Source organism: Cryptotermes secundus, unplaced genomic scaffold (assembly GCF_002891405.2).
Source record: "Cryptotermes secundus unplaced genomic scaffold, Csec_1.0 scaffold1894, whole genome shotgun sequence".
Lineage (NCBI taxonomy): Eukaryota > Metazoa > Arthropoda > Insecta > Blattodea > Kalotermitidae > Cryptotermes > Cryptotermes secundus.
Window position 1 is genome coordinate 298,034 of NW_019718027.1, and position 24,685 is coordinate 322,718.

At 40.4% G+C, this 24,685-nt stretch overlaps 1 protein-coding gene and 1 long non-coding RNA gene across 13 annotated transcripts in view; both read right to left on the reverse strand.

Annotated features, from left to right (window-relative positions):
* The window catches only part of LOC117282416, a 47,445-nt gene extending 33,155 nt beyond the window's left edge, over window positions 1-14,290 (reverse strand). The window contains exon 1 of the long non-coding RNA XR_004513154.1: window positions 14,081-14,290. This is a non-coding gene — a long non-coding RNA (uncharacterized LOC117282416). The remainder of the gene's footprint in view (window positions 1-14,080) is intronic.
* Window positions 14,291-22,161: 7,871 nt separating this feature from the next.
* The window catches only part of LOC111863799, a 512,607-nt gene continuing 510,083 nt past the window's right edge, over window positions 22,162-24,685 (reverse strand). For 3 of the 12 annotated variants that reach the window (XM_033750994.1, XM_033751068.1, XM_033751015.1), the window contains one exon: window positions 22,164-22,352. The gene's annotated coding sequence lies outside the window, so the exon portion shown is untranslated. Of the gene's footprint in view, window positions 22,353-24,685 lie in introns of all 12 variants that reach the window. The other 9 variants (XM_033751102.1, XM_033751085.1, XM_033751046.1 and 6 more) reach the window with 6 other exon arrangements.

A 24,685-nucleotide genomic window follows, 5' to 3' on the forward strand; every position in this document is an offset into this window, starting at 1 on the left:
CTAGCCTCGCCTTGCCTCACCTCAAGTCACACCAAGTAACGCCATTTCAAGCCAAGTCACGCCAAGACACGTCAAGTCAATTCACGCCAAGTAAGGCCAAGTCACGCAAAGTCACGTCAAGTCACGCCAAGTCACGTCAAATCACGCCAATTCACGTCAAGTCACGTCACGTAATCTCACGTCACCTCAGCTCACGTCACCTAACTTAACAGCAGGGAATGGTACCCTTCAGTTACTAATTAATGCGGACATGTATAATGCGCAAACCTAACCTAACCTAACCTAACCTAACCTAAAACAACCCAACCCAACCTAACCTAACCTAACATAACCTAGCCTAGCATAGCCTACCCTAGCCTAGCCAAGCTTCGCCTCGCCTCGCCTCACCTAAAATCACATCAAGTGACGTAAAGTCACGACAAGACACGTCAAGTCAATTCACGCCAAGTAAGGCCAAGTCACTCCAAGTCACGTCTAGTCACGTCAACTCACGTCAAGTCACGCCAAGTCACGTCAAATCACTCCTAGTCACATCAAGTCAATTCACGCCAAGTAAGGCTATGTCACGCGAAGTCACGCGAAGTCACGTCAAGTCACCCCTATTCACGTAAAGTCAAGTCAATTCACGCCAAGTAAGGCCATGTCACGCGAAGTCTCGTCAAGTCACACGAAGTCACGCCAGGTTACATCAAGTCAAGTGACGTCAAGTCAAGGCAAGTCACGCCAAGTCACGTCAACTGACGTCAAGTCACGCAAAGTCACTCCAAGACACGTCAAGTCAATTCACTCCAAGTAAGGCCAAGTCACACCATCTCACGTCAAGTCACGTCAAATCACGCCAAGTCAAGTCAAATCACGCCTAGTCACATCAAGTCAATTCACGCCAAGTAAGGCCATGTCACGCGAAGTCACGCCAAATCACGTCAAGTCATCCCTATTCACGTCAAGTCAAGTCAATTCACGCCAAGTAAGGCCAAGTCACGCGAAGTCTCGTCAAGTCACGCGAAGTCACGCCAGGTCACATCAAGTCAAGTGACGTCAAGTCAAGGCAAGTCACGCCAAGTCAAGTCACGTCAACTGACGTCAAGTCACGCAAAGTCACTCCAAGACACGTCAAGTCAATTACCTCCAAGTAAGGCCAAGTCACGCCATCTCACGTCAAGTCTCGCCAAGTCACGTCAAGTCACGGCAAGACACGCCAAGTCACGACAAGACACGTCAAGTCACGCCAAATCAGTTAAGTCATGTCAAGTGACTTCAAGTCAAGCCAAGTCACGCCAATTCACGTCAAGTCACGCCACGTCACCTCACGTCACGTCACCTCAGCTGACCTCACCTCTTTTCACCTCACTTCAAATCACCTCACCTTACCTAATTTTACAACAGGGAATAGTACCCTCAGTTACTCATTGATGAGGACAAGTATACTGCGCATACCTAACCTAACTTAACCTAACCTAACCTAATACAACCCAACCTAACCTAACCTAACCTACCCTAACCTAACCTAACATAACCTAGCCTACCATGGCCTACCCTAGCCTAGCCTAGCCTAGCCTCGCCTCGCCTCACCTCAAGTCACACCAAGTAACGCCATTTCAAGCCAAGTCACGCCAAGACACGTCAAGTCATTTCACGCCAAGTCACGCAAAGTCACGTCAAGTCAAGCCAAGTCACGTCAAATCACGCCTAGTCACATCAAGTCAATTCACGCCAAGTAAGGCCATGTCACGCGAAGTCACGCCAAGTCATCCCTATTCACGTCAAGTCAAATCAATTCACGCCAAGTAAGGTCAAGTCACGCGAAGTCTCGTCAAGTCACGCGATGTCACGCCAGGTCACATCAAGTCAAGTGACGTCAAGTCAAGGCAAGTAACGCCAAGTCAAGTCAAGTCACGTCAACTGACGTCAAGTTACGCAAAGTCACTCCAAGACACGTCAAGTCAATTACCTCCAAGTAAGGCCAAGTCACGCCATTTCACGTCAAGTCTCGCCAAGTCACGTCAAGTCACGGCAAGACACGCCAAGTCACGACAAGACATGTCAAGTCACGCCAAATCAGTCAAGACATGTCAAGTGACTTCAAGTCAAGCCAAGTCACGCCAATTCACGTCAAGTCACGCCACGTCACCTCAGCTGACCTCACCTTTTTTCACCTCACCTCAACTCACCTCACCTCACCTAATTTAACAACAGGGAATGGTACCCCTCAGTTACTGATTGATGAGGACAAGTGTACTGCGCATACCTAACCTAACCTAACCCAACCCAACCTAACCTAACCTAACCTAACCTACACTAACCTAACATAACCTAGCCTACCTTGGCCTACCCTAGCCTAGCCTAGCCTAGCCTCACCTCGCCTCACGTCAAGTCACACCAAGTGACGCCAAGTGACGCCAAGACACTTCAAGTCATTTCACGCCAAGTAAGGGCAAGTCACGCAAAGTCACGTGAAGTCACGCCAAGTCACGTCAAATCACGCCAATTCACGTCAAGTCACGTCACGTCATCTCACGTCACCTAACTTAAGAGCAGGGAATGGTACCCTTCAGTTACTAATTAATGCGGACAAGTATACTGCGCAAACCTAACCTAACCTAACCTAACCTAACATAACCTAGCCTAGCATAGCCTACCCTAGCCTCGCCTCGCCTCACCTCTCCCGGTCTCGCCTCGCCTCACCTCAAGTCTCATCCAGTGACGTCAAGTCACGCCAAGTCACGCCAAGACGCGTCAAGTCAATTCACGCCTAGTAAGGCCAAGTTACGTCAAGTCACCCCAAGTCACGTCAAGTCACGCCTAGTCATGTCAAGCCAAGTCAATTCACGCCAAGTAAGGCCATGTCACGCGAAGTAACGCCATGTCATGTCGAGTTAAGTCAACTCACGTCAAGTGAAGTCAATTCACGCAAAGTAAGGCCAAGTCACGCCAAGTCACGTCAAGTCACGCCAAGTCACACCAAGTCACGCCAAGTCAAGTCACGGCAAGAGACGCCATGTCACGCCAAGTCACGTCAAGACACGCCAAGTCACGCCAAGTCACGCCAAATCACGTCAAGTCGCGTCAACTCACGTCAAGTCACGCCAAGTCAGGCGAAGTCACGCCAAGTCACGTCAAGTTACGTCAACTCACGCCAAGTCACGCCAAGTCACGCCAAGTCACGCCAAGTCAGGCGAAGTCACGCCAAGTCACGTCAACTCACGCCAAGTCACGTCAAGTTACGTCAACTCACGCCAAATCACGTCACGTCACCTCACCACAACTCACCTCACCTCACCTAACTTAACAGCAGGCAATGGTACCGTTCAGTTACTTATTGATGCGCACAAATCTAGTGCGCAAAACTAACCTAACCTAACATAACCTAGCCTAGCCTAGCCTTGCCTCGCCTCACCTCTCCCCGTCACGCCTCGCCTCACCTCTCCCCGTCATGCCTCGCCTCACCTCAAGTCACATCAAGTGACGTCAAATCACGCCAAGTCACGTCAAGTCACGGCAATACACGCCAAGTCACGTCAAGTGACTTCAAGTCAATTCACGCCAAGTAAGGTCAAGTCACGCGAAGTCACGTCAAGTCACGGCAAGACACGCCAAGTCACGTCAAGTCACGCCAAATCACGTCAAGTGACGTCAAGTCTCGCCAAGTCAATTCACGCCAAGTAAGGCGAAGTCACGCAAAGTCACGCCAACTCACGTCAAGTCACGCCAACTCACGTCAAGTCACGCCAAGGCACGTCAAGTCACCTCAAGTTACGTCAAATCACGCCAATCACTCCAATTCACGCGAAGTCATATCACGTCCCGTCACGTCACTTCACGTCATCTCACGTCACCTCACCTCACCTCACCTAACTTAATGTCATCTGGGCTGTCATGCCGTGTAGTCTGATGTACAGGTGCCAAAGTTCCCAACGAATCCACAGCCGGTATCTTCTCCGCTCCCCCCCCCCCTTTGGCGCTACAGCCCCAATTAGGGCCTTGGCCTACCTCCATGAAACTCTCCGTTTCACTTGGTTTACTAGATCTTAGACATTCGGTAGGACTCCTTAGGCGGGTGATCAGCTCGTCACAAGGCCTCTGCCTCTACATAAAGATCGAAAAAGGCGCGCGCACACACACAAACACTGAACATTTATGTCCTGAGTGGGATTCGAACCGCGATCCCGGCTTCCGAGCACGTGAAGACAGTGCATACCGTGACCGGCATCCGGTATTTTTACAGTATAAAAATGTGGTCTTACACAGGGGTGGAGGTTGTGACCAATGCTGTGAGCGAAGCAATGGAAAATAGTGCCACTGTCAATTCTAGTTCCACGGAACCGGCATTTCAGCCTTCGCTCCCCATCCCCTATCTCAGGACCACGTTCTTTCCATGTTCGGCTTATAATTTTACCCTGAAGATGGAGGTAGCTCGTTCCTCCGAAAGGTCGGGAACGAGCTGCAAGATAGAGACGTCATAACCAATGAGACAGCGATGTTTGTAGGTACGAGAACCAGAGCTGGAAATGTGGTGCACTCTGGGAGACGCTTTTGTTAAGATCTCTCCAGCGTCGTGAGCTCGACTGATGGACGCACTGGGACGACTCCGTGCGCCCACTCCTCCGAGCTTTGCAGCTCATGTCTATTACACCTTGCTGCATAACGATAGCTAATGATAATGGCGATGAGAGGCCTAATGTGTGGGCGAGTTTCAAGGAACAAAACTTTTACACTCGGAACGTAATTAGAGCCTATTTCTGAAGGCGCTTCAGTAGCTGCAACACTGCAGACTCATAATCAGCAATCTCGGTAGGGACACTGTCTATCCTGACTATGTCTTCTTGCGATTTTCCTCAGTGTCTCTAGACAAATTCCAGGAAAGTGTCTCGATTAGGCCACGCACTCTTCCTTCCATTCATCAATCACCCCACCATTCGACAATATGTACTGCAGTCTGGACATGGAGAGAGATGCATACAGAACATGAAAATCAGCAATTAGAAATCCAAAGTGCGAAACCAGACATTTGCAACCCCCCCCCACCCCCCACCTTACCACGTGCTGCCAGCAGCTGCAACCGTAACGGTCGCGCGGATTCGAACACAGAGCCGTTTGTCCAGCAGTACCAGTTCCAACGGCCGGCTGACTGGTGCGGTGAAGGGGGGAAGGATTGGTGCAAGGTCAGCCTCTTGCAGCCCTGGGGTTCGTTTCGTTGTACAGCAGCCAGTGTCCTGCAGAACAGGGAACTCTCACCGCTACAGCAGCTTGTTCTGTTCATGCCATTACATTACATCCAGCCAAAACTGTGTAACTCTTAATTCAATGTATGTTCGCATCCGTGCGGGGATCCTATTGCTGGTCCGTCCTTCTGTCTGTATGCCCGAAGAACTCGAGGACGGATACACGAATTTTAATTAAAACACGACGCTTGGGAAGCGCACAGAAATTTGTTGGTGTGTTCGTATTGCAGTTAGTGTTGGTTAACGGGGGAAAATAACGGACGGTTTGCATGAAAATCTGCTTGCGTTTCTGAGCACATCTGGAGCGTGACTCGCTAAATATTTGTCGAGGGGGAAAAATTGTTTGCAATCAAAGTTGACGGAAAAAAAATAAACATATAATTATGTTCAACAAACGATCTACGTGTTACGGTCACTTGGATAATCAAACAAAACGAGATAGTCCACTGAATTGCTTCCGAAGTTACATAATCAACAACGCTCTTCCGAGCACAGGTGAAGTTTCCCGAAATACGTATCTTGTTGCTGATGATAATGACCCGAAACTCACTCCCACCAGGTCTGTAGATATACGTGTGTAAATAATAAACTTATATACAATGTGTGTCTAATCAAATAAACTGAAAAATTAAGACGGGAGTAGCAGACAGAAACTTGGCCGCCCTGACTGACTAAAACCGAAAATTGTTACAATCTGCTGTACTGGAACCGTGGCTTATAGAATTAGTGCATAGTGCATAGTACATAATTAAAATATAGTTTATTGTGTTGCTGTAACCGTTATTTTACTAAAACCTAAATTTAGTTTCTTTCGCGGTAATTAAACATATAGGAAGAAACTTGTAAGGAGTTTTAGGCTATGCACGCATTTCCTAAACTATTTTGCCTCATGAACCCTGAATGCTCCGCGTCGCTCATTTATATTTATGCAGCCCTCTGAAGCCCAGTGGTCACTACATACAACGCCTGCTTAGCATACTAAAGTTCTACGTTCTCCCAGGCATCCTCCTTTCATCTTGGATCTTTGGGTGAAACCAAAATTGACAAAAGAAGCAAATGTTCCAAATAATCACACCAAAAATGAAAATTATTTTTAAATATGGCGAAATTTGTGTTTGAGTACAGAGACAGCTCGAGAGAGATCTATAAAGTTATTCTTAAACATCAAAAACATAAGTATGTACACACTTTCTGGCTGGTCCCCCCCACACAGAAAAATCCAGGTGGAACCCTTGTTTAGTCATATTGACTTATGTTGTATTTAGAATTGGGGTTACGAGTCCTACTCACTCTGCCTGAAATGAAGGGAATAAAACAAGAAAACGCTTTATCTAATGAAGTGTAATCAGTACAAAGATTTCGTGATGAAGGGACCAGAATTTATGTCAAGACTATGCATGAATCTACACAGACGAATGTCCTTTTTTTTTTTCTTTCTTTTTTTCATGTTTCCAAATATCCCTTTGAAAGGAAATGCTGTGATATGCTGCACAGCTGTTTCCAGTTGGCAGGACTTTCCCACAAGCAACCAGATACTGAAATGTAATTTCAGATAATTTCTTAATGCTTTTGACAAAGGTGCATTGATGCTTGTTTTGATTACTTTGATCATATCCATTTTGTTTTACAGTTCTTTCTGGAAACAGGATCTGTATCCATTTTTAAGCAAGAGGAGCCTACTCTTGGGATCTGTTACAAAGAACTAGCCTCAGTCAGTCCCTCAAATTTAAGGGACAGCTCAGTCAGTATACCAGCTAGGATACAGGCTCTACAACCATGGATTCATGAATTTTGGCAGGGGGTGAGGATTTTTCTATTCGCCATAGTGTTCAGGCTGGATGTGGGGTCTGCCCCATCTTCCAACCAATGGTATGTGAGGGAGGGGGGATATTTCCTTGGCTGTAAAGCTTCCTGGACATGATGCTGACCACTAACCTCCATCTGATACTAAGGTTAAGAATGCATGGAGCTATTCCTCTACTCCCCAATCAGTTTTCATGTCATGCTGATTAGTTAAGCACAGGGACATCTTCATCCTTAATTTCAAGATTGTTCTTTTCAAAGAAACAGATGGAGATGGAAGCAGATTCATAAATTAATGCATGCATTTGTGGCATGCTCAGATGGATGAAGTTGCATATTGCAGTTGCTTTTAATATCATGTAATAACTTTGATGCAGAACTGAATCAATTTCATATATTTTTCCTTAAAATGCAACGTTTCTGAAGCTCAGTCTATTTATTTAGCCTTCATATAACGAATGATGCTTTTAATCATTCAAGTTATTGTCAAATGATAGGTTGATTATAGAATAATGAATGATAAAAGATGTTAAAGGAAGCTGTTATGGCCAAAGAAAGCTGGGTTTGTGTCTGTCTACAGACAAAGGGGACCTACTCTGAGGGACACATGAAATAGAACTGATTTCTGAATCACTGGTCACAGCCTAAGGAAACGTGATCTCTTTCTGACGTCAAACAAGGGATAATCTAATCTAGGGAGGCCATTAAAAAGAACTGTTGTCAATCATTGGGCACCATTGAATCACAAATGAAAACATAGATTCAGTTTTGATTAACAGCAGTTTAAAAGAAGTACTTAGGCAATGCATAAGGCCCAACATATTCATATTAAAAGCAGTTTACAACTTCAGCCATCACTGTGTGACTGATAAATAAGAGAGCAAAATACTGAGCATATAATATGTACATACATTAATTTAGAGCCTCTGCTATCTGCATTTTCCCATAGTGCAATCCTGAAGTTATGGAAGAGTTTATATTGTATCACAAATAGATGACTGACAGCAGACCAACCAACTCAGGTCTCTCCAGCTACAGCACGGAGCTTCAGCACACCTAACTGTGATACATGGCTGTTAAAAGAATGTTTTTCCTCTCATTTTATTGAGACTGGTAAGGCTAACGGTAAGTGCAGAGATAAGATTACCTCTGACTGTGGCCTGAAGGCACACAGAAGCATAGAGGTAAGGACCCACATATTTGTAACTTCAGTAACAGACAAACTGAAAATGATAAGAAATGTATTCTCCATTTTTTACTCATCAGCAAGAATCAGCAACGTATCACAATGAGCAGTCACTTTCACACTCTGGTTAGTTACATTCTTGGAGTTAGAGGCCCTGGAACTCTCTAAATAGGAGGGTGGATGAGCACCTGAAGAAGGAATTTTAGTGCTCCTGTCAGGAATCAGTTCTCATCTTCACTGACAAGGACAGGAATATTATGGCTATGTTCTGCCATACATGTATGATAGATCATTGTTAACTGGCTACAAACGATGCTTGGCATTTCAAATGGGATTGTGGCTTCTTGTATCATCCATTCAAGTTTGCCCATCTATTGTGTACTTTCCCCTTCAGATAGAAACTCCACTTTTATTAGGTGTTATACCAGTTCTTGGTACAGCAGTCAGCAGGAGAAATCAAAATTTCTACTCACTGCAGAATTGTGCTCCATAACCCACTCTGGGCTTTAATCTTCATCAGTATGCATCATCATTATGCTGGAGGCTAGTTCACATTACTTCTTGTCATTTCCCTCCAAGCACATGCAAGAGTATAACATATGAGAACACAACAACTGACAGAACCTACTCCTCCTATCTCACAACTGCCCTGTTTCTTTTTATCAGGGGTGCAGTCTCAAACATAAGTGTCAGGGTGGTCAGGCATGTTGTTCTATATTGAAAGAAAAAAAGCATGACTCATTATGTGAGGCTGTTCTGTTACTTAACAATGGCCTTACACTTTTAAACACAGAGTTGAACAAAATACTCACGCTTCAGAAGCTGATGCATCTGTCTCAAAAGAAACGTTGGAAATTAAACAAGCCATAGGATCTAATAATTTCGTGACATGTAAAACTTTTAATAAAATATTTCTAAAATATTTATTTCAAGTATTTTTGTGAAATACTATTCTATTATTTGAGCATAATCATCTCTTTTTAAAGGAAACAACATGTGTCCTAAAACACAGTTCTTATTAGTTTTTATTAACCACTTTTCAGTTTGACATCATACTGTCTTTAAGAGACCTGGCACCCAGTACTGAAAAATATTCTTGGGACCTGACCTGTCTCAAGTACAGTGCTGGTTCTTACTATGAACTTTGTTAACAGAACTATGCAATATTTAAGCACTATTAAAAAGAACATGCTTCGGTTAATAACTTAAAATAAATCACACCAGGTAGATTTAAAACTAGAAACTGGAGAAGATGTTTGCTATGGTTAAATCACTTGAAAGTCTCCACAACATAACCTCAAACATTAAATATTAATGCCTTGGTATTATCCACATGGAAAGAGAAAAAGTTGCTTTTAAAATCTTCTGATATATTTATAACCTATCTCAATTCTGAATTACACTGCCTAATTCATTCATTCATTTCCTATATTTTCTATATATCCATACAAGTAACAAACCTAGGATGTCAGTTTGCGTCAATAAAGTGAAAGCTATGTGGCTGTATACAACACATATTTTCTCTTTCATCTGCAGTCCGTAAGAGATGTTGCAAGGACAGACCCATTCGGTTTATAGCAATTTCAACCTCAAAAGGTCCATAATCAAGTACTAACGGCTCAGCTGTATGTATTTCTACTGCCCAATATCACTGACCCTATGTACATTCAATAACTAAAAGTAGATCTTCCACTTATTCAAAATACTGTGGGAATCTGCAAGCAGATGACCATTCTCATCCTCCACTAAGTTACTTCTAGGTTGGTAACCCTTCTTAAAGTCATTTATTCCTTTATACAGGTCTCTAATGCTCATTTTCTCACTGCTCATTGCAAGCTCATCAATTTTATCTTTCAGATATTCCCGTTTTTATTCCTGAAATGTCTGCTGGTTTCACGTCTTATATTGTTCAGATTATCCCAATTTATTTCACTTTGATCCTGTAACCACTGCAATTTGGCTTGTGTCCTTTGGTCTAATAATTTTGAGAATCCTTCATCGAACCATGGCGTGTGCTTCTTCGGTTCATAATGACCTAGACTCTCTTTGACAGAAATTTTGATATTCTCTCTAATAGTTTCCCAAGCTTTATTAACATGCACCTCAGTGCCTAAGTTTTCCAAAGGTGAGAACATGTTTGAAATTTCAACACAATACTGCTCCTTACACTCTACCTCACTTAATTTCTTAAAATAGAACCTCTCCACATGAACTCTGTGCGTTGTTTGTTTGCTCACTGCCAGTCTTTCCCTAACTTTTACCACCACCAGGCAGTGGTCACTATCATAATCTGCTGCCCTGAATCATCAGACATCAAGTATACTTAAATGCTGGCTCTTATCTATCAAAATATGGTCAATTTGAGTGTCTTCCCATCAGGAATGTCCAAGTGCATTTATGAATATTACTATGTGGGAACATTGTACTTTTGTCAGTAAGATTTTTGGATGTGGCAAAGTTTACTACTCTAACTCCATTTCATTATTAATTTCGTGCAAACTCTCATTTCCAGTCGTTGGTTTGAAAATATCTTCCCTACTTACTTTGGCACTGAAATCTAACAAAATTTTCATATGGTACTTTGGGATTTTATCAATTACAGGCAATAGAAATAATTTAACTGTAATGTTCTGGTGAAGGAATGAACTAGTTCTAGAGATTAGTTGCACTGTTAAAGATAAAATGGGGACATGCTGTGGTGTGGTTTTAACTTCATTTGAAATTTTAAAATGTTCCTTGCTGTCATCCAACAGCTTACTGAAGTGGAACTGCTTCCTTTGTGCACTGGACCCTTGAAGTTTCTCGACAGTAGATGGAGTGTATTAGTGACTATTTACAAGATATATGGTAAAATTGATTTTAGTAATTATCACAGCATACCCTTATTACAAAGCTCAGTCAGTATAGCGACTGGCTATGGGCTGGATGTCAGAGGGATTGGAGTTCGAGCCCCAGTAGGGTCAAGTATTTTCACTTCTCTATCTCGTCCAGACCAGTTCTGGGGTTCACCCAACTTCCTAAGTAAAGGGTACCGGGGGCACTTTCCCTGGGGGTAAAGCAGCCAGGGCATGAAGCTGTTCACTCACCTCCAACTAGTGCCACTCCCCCACATGCCTTCATGGAATAATGTTTAATTAGTTTAGCTCAGGGACTTTACCTACCATTATTACAAAGTTCACACAAAATTGTGTCTGTCATTACTCTCAAGGTTAAGCCTGTATGTTAATAAAATTACTGGGGATCATCAATGTGGGTTTCAATGTAACAGGTCAACTACAGATCAGATTTTTTACATTTGTCAGATGTTGGAGAAGAAATGGGAGTACAATGAGGCAGTACATCAGCTATTCATAGACTTCAAGAAAGCCTATGACTCAGTTAAGGGGAAGTATTGCACAATATTCTCATTGAGTGTGGTATGCCCATGCAGCTAGTTAGGCTAATTATAATGTGTTTACATGAAACCTATAATTAATCCTGTATAGGTAAACATTTGTCTGATACATTTCCTATTTAGATTGGTCTCATACAAGATGTTTTATCACCACTGATTTTAACTTTGCTTTAGAATATGTCATAAGCAGATCCAAGAAAACCAGGTAGCACTGAAATGTAATGAAGCACATTAGCTTCTAGTCAAGGCTGATGATGTTAATTTGCTTGTGGGTTAACAAAATTACCATAAAGAAAACACAGAAGCTGTAACAGAAACTAGCAAGAAAGTTGGTGTAAAAGTAACACAGAGAAAAATAAGTATATGTTGATGTTTCATTACAAGAATGCAGAACAAAATCATGTAAAGCTAACAGATTTTACAGAAATGTGGCAAAATTCAATATTTTGAAATAATATTAATAAATCAAAATTAAATTAATGAAGCATTAAGATCAGATTGAATCTAGGGAATACTTGTTATCATTCCATTCCAAATATTTTGTCTTCCTGCCTTCCTCTCTTAAAATACATAAACTATAATTTTGCCTGTGGTTTGTATGGGTATGCAAGTTGGTCTCTTGGGCCCAAAGAACTGGAGGCTGGGGTAATCTGCATAATGAAGATCTTTATCATTTTTACTCCTTGCCAAATATTATTAGGATGATCAGATCAAAGATGATGGGATGGACAGGAACGTAACATCAATGACAGACATGCAAAGTTTTCATAGGAAGAACTAGGAAAAGGGGAGAGAAAAATATTAAAATGGATCTTAAATTATGAGTCGAGACCGGCTCTGGGGTCACCCAACCTCCTATCCGATGGGTACCAGGGATAGAGCAGCCGGAGCTTGAAGCTCACAACTCACCTCCAGTTAATGCTGAGGTCAAGAAAATGTGAATCTATACATCCACTCCCCCAAACGCTTTCATGGGTTAGTGCTTAATTACTTAAGCACAAGGACAACTTTACCTTTACCTGAAATAATGAGGAAGTGAAGGCCAGTAGTGGGCTCTTGTAGGCACAACAATGAACCCTCAGGTTCCATACAATTCTGGGAATTTGACAGTACCTGAGTGACTACTAACTTCTCAAGAAGGACTTACTTCCTTGTAGCATGTGTTAGCTCCACAATAACGATGACAATGATGATGATTGTTGTGATGTTGATGATGAGAGGAGGAGGAGGAGGAGGAGGAGGAGGAGGAGGNTAATCATTTCAGAAGCCCCTTTCTTTGCATTCTGTTGAATTCAACTGGTTTCATATTTTGAAATTTTGAAAAACATGGGTTCTGTTTGTAATTCTCTTAATAAATCTTCATTTCTTTTCATAATCCAGTCAAGCGTATCTCACCACTTGTCACATAAATTTACTTTCAGCAGCTGTAACATTTTATTTGACTTCTCCGTAAACTGTTTTAAAAAAGATATACTCCTTACTTATCAAAAAAATCATACAAACATAATATGATGACCAGTTATGTTTCTGTTTCTGCTTGCATTATGTTTTGATATAATTATAGTGTTCTGTGGCAGAGTATGTAAGGCAGTTGTACTAGTACAGTTAAGAGCTCTCACACTGGCCCAAATAAAAGTGGAAACATCAATGCAAGAGAAGACAATTTCAAATCTTTGCCATGAAATCACATGTGTTGACAGGTTAGGCTGGTGTAGTTTAATTTATGTTAGGCACTTGAAAGCATAAACAAGATGTAACTGAATTCTTGTGGGTGCAGGTATAAAGGTTCAAATATGCAGTCCAAAGTTTCAAGTTCTATTACTCACAGCGCTTGTCACAGAAATAACACTGAATCAGCATGCATCTGGTTTGACTGATACATTTGCAGTCCATCTCAACAAAGATACAGTTGTCCCTGTGCTTAAGCACCACACTAAGAAGGCATATCAAGGAGTGGAAGTAACACTCCCACACATTCTTAATTTCAGCATTATGTGGATGTGAATGGACAGCTTCATCTCTGGCTGTTGTAGCCCATGGGGAAAAAGCATTTGGCATCAACTGTATCAAAGGGTCACTAAGTCACATAGGTCCCCCACACATGGTGGCAAATAGAATAATCCCTGTACCTGTTGTCAGTCAAATCCTGGCCATTCAGCCCCTAACTAGCCAGTCACTTAACTTAGTTCAACTGATGAGTCCACCTTTGAAATTTGTCTAGGAAGCCTTATATTCCATAGTCACATACATGGAAAATTAAGAATAATGAAGCATGCTAAAAAAGGACAACTGCTCTGTTGCTGGATAAATACAAAAACTTCAAGGGTATGAATGCCAGTTGTTTTAATTTTAAAAATTAATCTGTTATGAAAGCAACATATAATCTGATAACATGTACTGGAACCATGAATCAGCATCCAAATAAAGTGACATGTCATATAATTGAGGTTATCAATGTAATATTAAAGAACTAACCTTACTCAGTAAAGGAGATTGATGGCTATACAGATGCACAAGTACTCATAAATACTGCTAACACTAATCCTGTCAATGAGCAGGTTATGTTATGACAAATTACATAAAGAAATACACATCAGATATAACAAATACAGACTTTATACACTGCCACTTGTTCAATCATCTATACCATAATGGCCACTTATGAGTACCCATGATGCATACCAAGTCAGACTGACTGTTCTTGGTACTGTCAATCACAGATGTTTGTACTGCCAAATTAAGTGCTTTCTGAAATTTCCAATCAGTAACAGGCAAGAATAATTATAACTGATAATTAAGATGATGAGATGAGGCACTTAAACTGCTATAGGCAATTTAATGGCACACTCAAGAGGTTAAAACTTTAAAATTACTTGCCCACAAAACTTCCAGAATGATTAAAATCAATCCCAGGGCTTATATACATACTTTTTATCTGGTATAGCCCATTAACAGCCACTTTTAATTTCATAGATCATGTATGAAGTACCTACAAGAATGTAAATTATTTAATTCAGTTCTGTATTACAGAATTTTTGTAATTGTAAATGATGAATGACTGAGTATATAAGGTATTTAGAGTTTTTCCCATTCCCCCATAGATCTATAGTACTATTATCCTTCTTCTGTTCCCTTTCCTTCCAAATGGATACTTCTCAAGGAATTTCCTAATCTAAATTCTGCATGCACTTACATATCACATCTAAACACACCATAATCCCGAACTCGAAAAATCAGTGTAAACGCATTCCACATACTTCCTGATATACAATATGCCTTGAATATGTTACCTTGGAAATGAAACTGACTGTTGGCTGGCAGACCAATGTTGGTTACCAGATTTCCTTTTTCCTGTGGCGCTACAGCCCCAATTTGGGCCTAGGCCTACCTCCATGAAACTCTCCGTTTCACTTCGGTTTACTAGATCTTACACATATGGTAGGACTCCTTGGGCGAGCGATCAGCTCGTCGCAAGGCCTCTACCTGTAGACAAACACAGAAAAACGCACACAAACATCCATGCCCTGAGTGGGATTGGAAACCACGATCCCGGCTTCCGAGCGAGCGAAGACAGTGCACGCCTTAGACCGTTCGGCTACCGTGACCTGGTTACCAGATACTGATCAAGAATGAAAACTGACTTGTGAAGCCAGTTTAAATAGAATTGACAATTTTGTGTTTAGGCCTCTAAAGTGCATATCAATTATTTTCCTGAAGATACCACCTATGTAGTTTATTTAGGGAGATGGTCCCCACAAACTACTGCAATTTAATCAAAATCATTATAGCTGTTTTCAAGAAGATGGCAATTTTGTTTTTGGGCCCATCTGAAGGGCACCCATTTATTGTGCTGGAATGTCCAATAACCAGACATTGAAGTAGGATGAATAAATTCTTGGATACTGAATACGAATGAAATTTTTCAGACCCTTAAGGTGCTTAGCAAGGTGCACGTCAATATATCCATACAGAGAGACAGATGGCAAACCAAAAGCCACTTCTTTTTTTCAATATCACAGTACTTTCACACATATATTACGCACATGAGAAAGTAAAATTCATGTCCAACCACTCTGAGGGAAGGAACTGATCATACTTTAACTGTCAAATCTTTATCAGCACAATTAATAATGGGTGTTTCATCCCTCCTACTTGTTAAAAACTTACAAATCTTGTGGTAGTCTTTGATATGTGTCAATGGATCTCTTTGATCCAGTCATACTGACACAAAATTTGAGAAAATATGAAATGTCAAAGTAAGAAAACAGTCTTGTGAACTCCTATACGATACTGATTGTTTATTCTGGTATTATCTGAAACAAGGAGACAATAATTTTTAAGATATCTTCAGGAATGTAAATCTTAAAAAAAAAACATACTAAAGTACTTGCATTTGAAACAGCCAGTTCCTGCAATAAGGATGCAAGACTGAAGTGAAAGTGGTGGGAATGTCATCTTACTATGCAAGCATTAATGATTCGACTGACTACCTGCCATCCAAATAATTACAAGTAGCAGTTCAGACTCTAAGACTAGTAGAAGGATGTGCAGACACTGGGTTAAGTCTTCCCATTGGAGAGTTTTTAACTAGAAGTCAGTAGCAAGCCCAAGAAATTTAAATTCAAAGGCAATAAAATACTGTAACCAAACATCAAACTTAACAATCAAAAATACTTCTCCTTGAGCACAATGACTGTTGGACCATGTCTTATGGTACTTCAGCCTCTAACCTACATATCTAAACCCATTTAATGGATAACTCAGATATTTAAAATTTATCATTAAAGCTAAATACGACAATTGACTGTCTGAATAAAAATGAAGACAATTAATGTTATATTGGATTTAAGGTTATAACAGTGGTAACTATCTTCTGGGTACAAGTTCACCAGTGTTACCTAGTGGCCAGCTTTATGAAGACTACTTGCTCGGTTGAATCTTCAACCCTAGTAGCATGTTCCTCTGAAATTTCAGTGAACCTCAACCAGACTACATAGCACTGCACCCCAGAAGATAGTGCTTTTAAATTAATGTCATGTTTTTAACTGGGAGCTGCGACAGCGCAGTCAGTATAGAGACTGGCTATGGGCTGGACTACCAAGGAATCAAAGTTCGAGTCCTAGTGGGGGCAAGAATTTTCACTTCCCTGTCATCCAGACCGGCTCTGGTGTTCACCAAACCTCCCATCCAATGGGTACCAGGTGCCCTTTCCCCGGGGGTAAATCGGACGGGGCGTGAAACTGACCACCCACCTCAAACTAGTGCAGAGGTCAAGAAAACGTGGATCTACACTTCCACTCACCCCATACGTCTTCATGATGTAGTGCTTAATTATTTAAGCACAGGGATAACTTAACCTTTATGTTTTTAATTTTCTGGGAAAACAAACCCTTCTCTGAGAAGGGAAATAATCTTTTTAGAAATTGCATGTACACAACTCCATACATTTTGTTCCATTGGTTCCATACAAACATTTGGCACTCAGAAACTATGCATTCAGTTAACATCTTGTTTGTCACAGGCTGTGATGCTGTTCCTTTGTAATTGCAGTGATGAGTACTTAGACAATTTTCCACTGCCAATTGCATAACATAAACTCATTTTACATACAGACATGCAGTGAGTTTGTACATGTACATCTGCCTGCGAACATCAGCACAATTCTTGCTGGAGATTGCATGTGGTTGCCATATTCTGTACAAGCTCGGTTAGTGCTATTATCAAGAACTGGCAGGTGACATGTACCGCATTGAATGAATGGATCTATAACTGCTAGCTCAGACTTCTCCTGGGCCTGGCTAGTTTAAAGCTATTCGTCTTTAACCATGCCTAATGTAGTAAGATGAAGTGTTCTGGTTCCCTGCTACAGCATACAGAATCAATTCTCAGTTGTCAACAGATATCTGTATGCCCAAAATATTCCTATTGTTAATTCCTTTTGTGGAGTCGGGATACCTCAATTGGTAAAGTGATGGGCTATGGGCTGGATGGTCTGGGTTCACTTCTTGGTATGGTAAGATTCTTCTCTAGCATCTAGACTGACACTGGGGCCCCACAGCATCCTCTTCAATAGCTACCAGAGGTGATCTCCGCAGGCGTAGAGTGGTCAGGGCATAAAGCTAACCACTCACCTACATTTAGTACCAAGGTGGAGTTATACTTCAACTCCCCTATACGTCTTCATGGAATAGTGCTTAACCAATTAAGCACAGGAACAAATTTACCTTTACCTTAATTCCTTTTGTACTTGTGTGTGAGAAAGAGTCCTTTGTCATTGAGGCTACAAATTGATCCATCATAAGAGCCCCAGATAACAGATGAGAGAATGGAGAAATAGTAAAATGATAATTGGTAGGGTGAACCTGAAGTACAAGGAGAAAAACCTGGCTCAGTGCCATTCTGTTCCCCATATATCTCACATGAACTGCCCTGGGACTGAACTCAGGCTTCCACAGTGAGAATACTGTTTGTCTGTTATGTGTTTATCAACATCATCACAAAAGCATGTCACAGGAATCTTTTCCAAAGTTGTTCAATCTGCCTCATGTAATCACAAACTTTTTCTTGAAAATATATTTCATAGGCACTTAAAAGTACCTTATCTAGTGTCAGAACACAGTACAAGGTGTTCACTGTATATACACATCTCAAGAGAAGCCATTTAGTTTTCATGGGTTGCAGATATCAGGGGTTTCCCTTTGCTGGCTACAACACAAAAGTTTCTATTTTCAGCTTTCAATAAAGTATTTTACCAGTTATATCTGGATTTGGTTTTAAAGGAAAGAAATATTTTTGAAAGCCTCTAATGCAAATGACAACCTTACCTTCTTATACATTTATTATTAACCACGTTGACAAATTAATAATTCCACCAGAAACAGAAGAAATGTCTTAAAAGGGCTGTTCTGAGGTCCAAGGCAATAGCAATGGGATCTGACTGCTCATCATCAGGCCAGTAACTTCATACATAAAAAAATAGTTGCTTAATGAAACTATAAATTGTCAGAAGTCAGTCAGACAAAACAGAATCATCACCTATAAAATTAGAAGATAATTACTTCAGCGCCCACTCTAAGAAAATTCTGTTTTTATACTCTTTCATGCTGTAACTGGTTAAACCGTTTCACGTCTGCCAGCATTTGTGGTGTGCAAGTTTCCTGGTGCTGCAGGTGAATAATGGCATACACCAGAGACCTAATTTACACATAACACTGACCCCTTAAAGCCCAATGTACAGTACAGCTTGCTCCAGCAGTACAGTGCCATGATAAAGATATGAGACATAATTGTGAAATCAAAATAGAATACAACCAAAGTCTATCAATTTTACTGAATTTTCATTAATCACATGCTTCTAATTCATCAACATGATTCAATCCATTTTAGACCATCTTCAGGAAGTTTTTACAGCAATTAAAAGAAACATTACATAAGTGTTATATGGATTGAATTAAGTATTAATTATTCAGAATCACTTTTTCCTGGTCCTAAAAGAAATAAATATAATTACTGTAAACGTAATAAAACTATTGGTATGTTAAAACCGTAAAGCAATTACTGTTGTTATATTTCAGCTGTATATCCTGTCCTGTGATAAACGAGTGGTTGTCTCATTCATTTTGGGGGTCATCATGTTGTGGTTCAGATGGGTAGATTTGTCTGCAGGAGGTCAAATATCGAAGGTGAAGAACTGAATACTATTAAAAAAAAATACTTCAAAACTGACAATGTAGCTAAGAATATCTTGTATGCATAGCAACACAAATCAAAGCCTGGATGCTCTTAGAAATTCTGAATAAGATACAGAATTACTTAAGATAATAAGATTTCCAATGCCTCTGCAGAAGCTGTTCATAGGCTCTGAAATCAGTCTTAAATATTCTTCTTTGGCACGGAACTGTGCTCAAAAAAATGCTTCAAGGGGGCTGATGAGAAGACATTTATGAAAAGATGGCAGCATAACTGATCCTATGACTAAGCAGTGTCTCATGAAGATGTACACACAACATGAAAGTTATGCTCAGTGCATTCTTAACTTAAACCCTTGTAGAAAATACCCATACTAGCCAATGAGCAGGAAGGAGCCTAAACTGCTACAGACATCAAGAAGAGAAAAATTTCCAATGGTCACCAAAAATGCCTACAGACTACAGTTTAAAACAAACTAGAACCTGCATTTTGGAGAAGTGATAAAGGCAACGAACCGCCTGTCAACACACATATTCTTACCTCTGCCAAGACTGTCTGTCCTTTGACTCACTTTAACAGACCAACTGACTTCTTGGTTATTTCAAATGCTACTACAAGTTAGACGATACTGAGCTAGCCTTAGAGTTCACAGTGTATAAATACTTCAGTACTTTAGCTTGTTCTAAGTTTCTATTACAAGTGCGAGCGGCTCCTCCCATCTTACAGATTTCTTTAGAAAGGGGACGACATCACTTCAGTTCCTGGTTCATACGTACTTTCTCAATGCCTCCTTCCCCGAGACTGAATGGGGCGTCCAAGTAGCAATTAATAACTATATTTAATATAACATAATAAATAAAAGATGAACAATCAAAATACAGACTCTACTCACAACACTCCAAAAACTGATATTACATACAACAAAATTCTCAGAAGGAATACACGCACACTGTGTTAGAAAAAGTCAAAAACAGCCAGCAAGGAAAAAATACATGGGGCAATACAAAATACCAAGCAAGTAAAATAACACTCGAAGAAAATCCCTAGACGCTCAACGCACCTGTCTCAAAACCAAGGGGGACACTAGCCCTCCGCAGCCAGAAGGAGAAACCAAAATGGAATTTTAACCAGCCCAAAACTCAACAGAATTCCGCTACCTCTTTCACAGACTGCTTGTAACCGAGTGCTCCCATCCTACTTTTCTTCGCTAGACTAAACAGGCAGAAACAGCTGGAGGGAAGTGAGATCACGTGATGGACTGGAACATTCTAGAACTCTAGGATGCTGAAGGAAGGGTAAGGGTAAGGGATGGGGGGTAGGAAAGAGGCCGCTGAAACGAGCCATGAGCAGTAAGCATGGCTCAGTATCTCCCCTTTCACAGTAGAACACACTGTTCTAGAGCATTGCCAAATGTCCGCGTCTTAATCCCGAGCTCATGAGTTTTCCCCATCTCTGTCCAGCCACCGAATAGTTGCCCCAGCTGCCATCACTACCTCCCCACACATCACTTCTGGCGTCCATACAGCCCCTAGGAAGTTATAGGTCACTACACCACTCACTGCACAGCAGTCCAAACTCCCTAGGGGCTGTATGGACCTAGGAAGTGATGTTTATAGTTTATAGTTCTATAAGTTTGTGACAATAGTCTTGTACCAGGATGAAGAGCAGGGTATTCTTGGTTAAAATACTGTGTAGTTCAGAGACAGCCCAATATTTCAGAGGAAAATATCATCTCAATCTTTCAGGGATGAAGACAGCCAAACAAGAGAACAGCAAAAGCAGGTGGAAAATTGGGCTTGACTTACGCTTTGAACTGAAGATGGAGGCAATATGTTTCTATAAAATGTCGCACTCTCCCCAACTATATGCTGTTACAGCCCATGTGATACTCTTCACAATCACTTCCATGAGAATCTGAATCATAATGTAAGTACACTGTAGGGTAGAACTGATGACTACAATGCCTCCAGTAGCATGGATAATTAGCAACGAATAACCCAAAAAACTGCAAATATCCACATAACTTGACCAGTCACTGCAGTGAAAATCCTGTAACTAACCACCTGAGCTATGGCAAGCATGAACTATAAAAGTGAGCTCATTTTTAATTCATTATTTCCACAAAACATTGTTTACATCATGAAATAACTGTCATTATTATTAATAGCACTCAGTTATAATTTCAGCTGCTCTCAGTGGTCATGCTTTTATGTCAGCATGCATCTATGACTGCAAACTAAAGCAGATGTTGTTGGACTCCGTTGAAGGTGACAATAAATGATGAACCACAACCAAGTTTACATGTAATTTTAACTCTGAACACACTCACAAATTCAAACAACACTGGCAAGTGTGTGTGCAGCAATACTGTATAACAGTTATAAATGTAGGTAAAATGAAACTGCCATAATAAATGTATTGAAGAGGTAGATTACTGCACATCATCAGGCTAGAGTAACATGGGTTAGAAGGAGCACTGCATAACAGGTAAGAGAAATGAGCATGGTTAGGCCAACTGTTGTCACTGCATTCATACCATTACAGGTCACAACACCAAAAGAAGAGAAGAGAATAATATCTTGCATCTGTCAGGATAGAACCTCAATTCCTCAGCCATCCAGCCCATAGCACATGTTGCTATACTGACTGAGCTATCCTAGCACAGCATCTTTCATATCAACTGTCACAAAATGTAGCAGAGATTTCAGAAGTTAGGAGCAAGAGATGGATGAACACAAAGATTGACAAATAGAGTATGTGCATAAGATATTATTAATTTTATAAACATACATAAAACATCTAAGTAGATGAAGGGTACATGTCCAGCAACTGAAGATTTGTGAAGGGGAAGACAAAAGTAATAAAATGTAAGTTTGTAATATACTTTACATACAGTTAATTTATTTAATATTCTACAATACATATACATAATCATATAGCATCTTTATTCATAATTTCATACTGTGCAATCATCGAATACCAACACCCACATCCAAATCCTGTTACAATATGGAAAACTGCAACACAGTCCCTGGTTACTCCTCCCAGATTGTTATACCTGAAACACACATCACATAACTTTATATTTTACTCAGCAGAGTAACAAAGCACTGCAAGATACAGCTCCATACAGAAACGTTTGGTTTCCACCATCTCAGAACTAAGTTCCACATTCAAAGAGTTATGATGGCTTGCTAGAAGATTTTGAGGTTAAAATATAACACTCTACATACATATCACACATCAAATAGACTGGCTCTAGGTTCTTGCACTAAAACTGCTATAGTCAAAGAGATGAGCTAATTGTTAACTTCTTTCTTTCTTTCTTTCTTTCTTTTATTTTCCCTGAAATCAAAATGCATTGATGCATGCATATCGTAATACTATCAGTAAAAACCTATACAGGCAATTACACAGGTAAACAATACTTATCAATCATGCTCATCAAAACAAAAAACCTGCATAAAAATCAAGACAAAAGATTACATCAACCACGCAAAAAACTGTATCAGATCAGCAATCAGATTATAAGTTAAGGAGAAAGTCATCTTCTGGGTTTTGGCGCTGTGTATTATTCGTTTTGGTCAACGTTTCGGAGGAACATATCGCCTCCATCTTCAGAGCAGGTGAATGGCTTGTGAATGCAGAGAGCAGATTATAAGTTATTTATAAGAAGCAAGGTTTTCCATTATTCTCCAATCTAGATATTCCCACAATGAGTAAAAGGAGCCAATATGGAGAATTTTTTAAAGGCAAGTTTAAACTTATTAACATCATTTGCCATGTTCTTAAGATTTTGTGGTAAATTATTAAATATCATGACCCCGGAACAGTAGACACCTTTTTGTCGTTTACTTCTGTCTACAAGTGATATCAAGTGTGACATACTGATATTTAGAGGAAAGAACAGGCTCTCAAAAGATCTACTTCTCTAGTTGCTGAAGATCATATGAGATAAGCACTGTGGGGTTTTCTGTGAAAATTCATTTACCATCAAGTACCATCGTGTATCTGGCATGTAGTTCTAGGGCAGAGCTTGGCAGTCAAAAGATTAAGTCACAACTAAAACAAAAGGGTGGGAAGACATACTACAATTTAGAGCAGACATTTATATTTACAAAAACTTTGTAGTTTAGCATACCTTGCTGTCTTGGCATAGATGCGTTCACTGTATACACAAATTTAATGTTGAAAAACATCAACAGTACAAGCAGTACAATACACAGATGCACAAATAATTTGTATCTTGCAACTTGCTAAGTATATAAGACATCAATACATGTTTCAAATAGGATTTACAGATGTTAATAAAAACATACTGTCTGCTTTCTTTGAACATTACACCATTAGAGGACAACCCAGTGCCATACTTTTTAATTTCCTGTAACAACATAGCAGATGCATGAACTTATGAGATGGGATGGACACTAGTGACACTTATTTTAGGGTCCTAAGTGATAGGTGATAATAGATTTTGGCAACATATGGACCTTATGTTACGTCTTTATATATATATATATAACAACAATATGGCAGCCTAGCAAACGTCTTCTTCGGTTTTTGGTTTGATGATGATACTGAACCACTGGAGCTAAGCATATGGGTACTGCCTCACATGTTTGTGGTAAAACAGCCACTGAAAATCATAGAAACGTGGATACTGTTTTGCTTAGAACTCCTTCAGTGAGTTGTTCTTGAGAAGTTTCTGCAAAGTCTGATTTGAGCTTCCAGTGGTTGAAATTCGTCTCACAGCTTTCAGTGCAAATGCACTATAACTATCGGCTCTAACCCATACAAACAACCCACAATTCTTATCTCAGTGGATTCAACTAAACCCAGTGGACATTCTGCTGAGAATGGTCAGGTCTAGAAACAGAGTAACAGACAGAACAACATTATGGTGGGTAAGGGGTTGAGTGCATCTCTCCTACTCATTGCCTCACCTTTGTGACATGTACATCAAGGGACTGGCTACTGACTCATGGCATACACATATGATTATTACATTTTGTGTGAAGGAATTACCATAATTTAGTTCTAGAAGCAAGTCATTGTGGTATAATCATTATATCTAGTGTCCAGGGAGTACTGAGGCCAAATTTATAGTTCTTTTTTAATATTACTAGTTACACATAATTACACCAATTATAATTGGTGTAATATATAATTATATATTGTGATTAATTTATGAACAAACACCTCCTAAAAAGTGGTGTTATTGGAATTTAATCTTTTGCATGCCATGAGCCAATTACATCTGACAGGCATATTTAAAACTGCTATAGCTGAAAAGATCAGCTCTTTGTTAATCAACAGTATTTCTGTCAATAGTACTGAGCATAATATGACAATGTCTCGAGGAAAGGACAGGCTTTCACATGATCTAAACCT